This window comes from Mya arenaria, chromosome 7 (genome assembly GCF_026914265.1).
Source record: "Mya arenaria isolate MELC-2E11 chromosome 7, ASM2691426v1".
Taxonomy (NCBI): domain Eukaryota; kingdom Metazoa; phylum Mollusca; class Bivalvia; order Myida; family Myidae; genus Mya; species Mya arenaria.
The window spans coordinates 32,034,434-32,039,519 of NC_069128.1; the positions used below are offsets into that span (position 1 = coordinate 32,034,434).

Here is a 5,086-nt window from a genome sequence, read left to right on the forward strand (position 1 = left end):
TAGTTATCAAACGAGTAATGGTCATATAGTCATATATATGTGCAAATCGCTATGCATAACTCCTCAAAGGTACACAGAATGTATTGTAAAATGCTACAAAGTACGATACTTAAGCAAAATAAAACATGAAATAAAGTAAAACAATCACAGACTAATGTTACGATTTTCGGTACAAGCTATACTGAGTTGATTATTATAAGGGAAAGTGTTGTCTGTCGTATTCACTTGGATACGGTTGAACCATGTAAACAATACTCTTTGTGTGTAAAATTTGGGATATTTTCTGCGTTTGAAGGTACGACCTTGGTAGTTATAGTTTCTATAATGTGTTCGCGATTGAATCAAGCCGGGTTTATGCATATACAAGAGATATAAATGATTTTACGAGGTTTTAAACATTTCCAATTTCAGAAAATATTTCTACTTTCGATTTCGTTTTTCTGAAAATGAACAAACTTTTTTTTTCCTAATGTTTAATTTCATGAAACGATACATAATACATAATTAAGATAATTTTAAATTATTTTTAATGAGTGTATTTTCCTTATTTTCGTAAAAGTTTAAAAAATAAATAAATAATGCAATTCATGGAATGATATGACGTGATATGTATGACGTCATATTGCAGAGTTCTCGCTGTGCGCTGGTCGGCCATCTTGAAAAATAAATTGTGAAGGTCGTATTTCCAGCTTTCCTGCGGTAAGTATGACATGAATGTTTAAAAGTTTTATAAGAAAGTGTGTCTAAATATATGATGTATCATATTACCAACAAGTTTTGTCGATGTGTGCATTGAATTACGTAAAAACTTATGTCAAAAGAAATTGCTCCCAGCTCGTTTTAGAATGTTTCGAACATTCTCGAAGCCGATTTTAGAAACTTTAATTCTCGGCTAGATATGTTGAAAAACAAATTAAGCAGTGTTAATTCATATCTCTTGTCTTGTTTATGTCATATTTTGAATGATTTTAACTTTGTTTAGGGACCAAACTGGCAGAAATACGAAATGGCAAATCATGCAAGATTGATAAATATTTTCTTCTATTTGTTTGTTTGAAAAATATGTTGAAAATTATTTTTTTTAAACCAGAGACGGCAGTTCAGATGCAGTCGTCCTGTGTGTCAGAAAGCTGGTGATCAAAATGGTTGAAGGCAGTACCCAAGAAAGTACATTTACAAGTAAGTAAAATCGCTGAAAATTAATTCCATGAATTGAACTGTCATATCATAATCTCAGTGCTTAGTCTGTTTGGAAATATGCTTGGAATAATTTTTATAGACTGATAATTTATCTAATAACAGACACTGTGTTTGATTTATTACATTGAACTGCTATTAGATAAATTTTCAGTTTGTGTTTGATATCTACCAATGCCATAAATGCATAATTTTGTTCCTGTTGTGAATGATAAGAAATGTTGGGAACATAATACCTTCTGCATGTGAACAGTTTTTCTGTTTCTGTTTGTATGTAGGAAGTATTTTGTTTTCAGGATTATTTCAACATTGTTGATGTGGATGAAATGTGCACTTAGCCATGCTTTTAATGGAATGAAAAATGTAAAAAACTAACAAGTAATATGTGCAGTTTTGTTGATAAAATGTTTTGTTCCAGATTTGTGAGGAGTAACCTAGCCTATATAACCTGAAGCTCACCCAATATGCAGTGTGTTCTGCTCTGTCAATAACAAGTAAGTAATTTCACCAAATTTCATCAGAAACAAATCTCAAAGTTACAATGAACAGTAAAGTTAACTCATCTTGGTACTTTAAATACTGAAACACTGAACCAACATGATTTGATTTTGCTCTTTTAACTTAATTCACATTATGGTAGCAAAATAACAGCTATGTGTCAGATTCGTGACATTTAGCATTTGTCATACATTTCACTCATTCAGTTGTCAAACCAAATGCTAAGTGTCAAATCGATTCATGATATTTAGCATGTGTCATACATTTCACTATATTATTTGTCAAACCGAAAGATGAATGTCAAATTATTTACACATACTTAGCAGTTTATCATACATTTCACTTTATTATTTGTCAAACCAAAAGATGAATGTCAAATTATTTGAAGATGCTAAGCATCTTATCATACATTTTACTCTTTTTATGACAAATCGACTCACAAATTTAAGCAAACCAGGTGACGATGTACAAATAATTTAGGGTGACGAGCTTTTTGGTTACCTCGCCCAGCCCAACTAAAAGACTTAAAGTATATCTATATGTCTTTTAGTTTGGTCGGGCGAGCGAGCCAAAATCTCGTCACCCCAAAATATTTGTACATCGTCACTTTGTGTGCTTAATTTTGAGATTCAAATAAATCGTTCTAAATTCAATGTAAAAAAAAGTTTCATAAGGGGGGTACTCAGCGTGAAAAAACTACATCGCTTAAACGCAAATGCGCTTTGGTAGGTATATAGCTAAAAAACGAATGCGCTATGGTGAAAATCCAAAGTCAAAAATTTTGAAAAAATTGAAAAGTTGTCAAAAAAATCATAATTTTAAGCACGTTGTTAGTGTACTGCTCTGTCATTTGTAAATCAAAACTGAGAGAATGGTTAATATGTTTTGCGACTAAGCATTTACAACTCACTGCAAATATTCTTTGGTGGTCAAAGACTTAATAGAAGTTAATTAGCCAGTGTTCATATTTAGTAAATGAAAATTAGTGAGTTGAAGCTTATATTGTTAAGTTTTATTGTATATCATCTGGCAGGGAAAACAACATCATTTAAGATTCATGTTTTTGGTGGCAAACAAATTGAACAAGTATTGTTCTTATTTTACTCATTGATGTTTTCATTTTTCAACAGAAATGTTTTGTTTTTTCAGCTTTGTATGGCTGGTCTGACCTCAGTGGAAGTTGTTCGTTTAAATGGTTTCGGGACATTGAAGTAAAACAACACGAGGTAAAATACAAAGTGCTTATTTATTTTTTAACTTGTTTATCCAGTAGTATATGATAAACAGTTTTTGAACTTGTTCATCCAGTATTATATGGTACATACAACAATAATGTAGAATATTAAATCACTGAGTTGCGGCTTCTCTGAACAAACATCTGTTCACTTTATGTCCACAGTTTTTTAAAAAACAAACAGGGCATCTGTTTTCCCAGTTTGTAGATTTTCTCGTTTTGCAGAATGTCCCACCAAGAGTGAAGGGCTGCCTGTTTGCTTCAGATTCCCAGTCCTCCTCGCTGATGATTTCTGAAGTCCTTACGCAGTCACCCCAGTCTTCAACCTCAGTTTGTACAGGTGATAATGTTTTTGAACCATAGTTCATTGTCATGTCATTGGAGTTGTTCAGCTGCTCCAGTTCTGACTGTAACTCTGTTTTGAGTACAGCAAGTCTAGCCTCAAGAATGGCAATTCTCTTAATTTTGCGATTAAGTCTCTCCATTGTACAGATCATAAATTGCTGTAGTTTTCAAGTTTTGTAATGATATTAAGTATGCGTTACATATTAAATATGCACAAAAATAATGCATTCGATCTGCATTTCACAAGTGTAAAACATCACAAATGAATGGTATTTCAATCTACTTTTTTGTCAAACCATATGACATTATTTGTTCATGACATTTAGAAATAGTCATACAATGCAAATTCTTCTAGTACACAATCGCAAATAAATAATTCTTTCAGTTGTCAAACCAAATGCTAAGTGTCAAATCGATTCATGACACTGAGCATTTATCAAACATTTCACTCTATTATTTGTCAAACCAAAAGATGAACGTCAAATTATTTACAGATGCTAAGCAGTTTATCATACATTTCACTTTATTATTTGTCAAACCAAAAGATGAATGTCAAATTATTTGAAGATGCTAAGCATCTTATCATACATTTTACTCTTTTTATGACAAATCGACTCACAAATTTAAGCAAACCAGGTGACGATGTACAAATAATTTAGGGTGACGAGCTTTTTGGTTACCTCGCCCAGCCCAACTAAAAGACTTAAAGTATATCTATATGTCTTTTAGTTTGGTCGGGCGAGCGAGCCAAAATCTCGTCACCCCAAAATATTTGTACATCGTCACTTTGTGTGCTTAATTTTGAGATTCAAATAAATCGTTCTAAATTCAATGTAAAAAAAAGTTTCATAAGGGGGGTACTCAGCGTGAAAAAACTACATCGCTTAAACGCAAATGCGCTTTGGTAGGTATATAGCTAAAAAGCGAATGCGCCATGGTGAAAATCCAAAGTCAAAAATTTTGAAAAAAATGAAAAGTTGTCAAAAAAATCATAATTTTAAGCACGTTGTTAGTGTACTGCTCTGTCATTTGTAAATCAAAACTGAGAGAATGGTTAATATGTTTTGAAATTAAGCATTTATCATTTTTGTAAAAATCCAATGTTATAAATGAAACCAAAATTTACCAGAGTAAACATTAATGTGCTATTGTATGTAAGAATGTTTCGTCTTTTACACGTTTCATTTCATTTTTTTCAGATGAGATGCCATACACAGGGGATCCGACAGAAGACAGCAGACAGAATTCGTCGATCTATTTGAAATGTCATTGTTTATTTGAAAAAAGATACCTATCCACACTTGTTCGTTTTAAAATATTGTTTGTATTATATGTGCTTTGTACCGTTGCTTTTTGTTTATCAGTAATTCTCCAACACTTGTATTTCGTGTTTTACATGAACATTGAAAATTTATCATACAGTAAATCATTTCGAAAATGAAATTTAAATGGAGAAATACTGATTTATCTGTTTGCTTTTAATGTTTGTGCTGTCTTGCTTACCCCAGTAACGCGGGTCTTGTTTGCTATTGTGAGTACTGTTGTTATTTTTTTTGGCCATCCAAAGTATTGTTCACGAAAGATAACACATTTTTTTCATAAAATTGGTTACATTTTGGTCTGTCGATTTTTTTCATTGAAACCACAGTCAAACGGTTTTTCACTATATTTTTTTATGAGAAACAGCCAGACTTGGTCACGGCTGAAACCGAGGAACATTTGTGATTGAACAAAATTTTAGCAGTAATGCTGCTTGTAATTCATAAATTTATTAAGCTTTGGTCTGGTCATATTGATTACGATATTGGTTGG

At 32.0% G+C, this 5,086-nt stretch overlaps 1 long non-coding RNA gene across 2 annotated transcripts; it reads left to right on the plus strand.

Moving 5' to 3' along the window:
• The first annotated feature begins 222 nt into the window (after positions 1-222).
• LOC128241548 (uncharacterized) lies at positions 223-4,574 on the plus strand. 2 transcript variants are annotated; one of them, XR_008262388.1, is made up of 7 exons: positions 223-295; positions 629-699; positions 1,091-1,179; positions 1,616-1,691; positions 2,845-2,921; positions 3,155-3,269; positions 4,474-4,574. It is a non-coding gene; the product is annotated as an uncharacterized LOC128241548 (long non-coding RNA). The 2 variants fall into 2 exon arrangements; XR_008262387.1 differs by lacking the exon at positions 223-295 and having other exon boundaries at positions 545-699.
• The last annotated feature ends 512 nt before the right edge of the window (positions 4,575-5,086 follow it).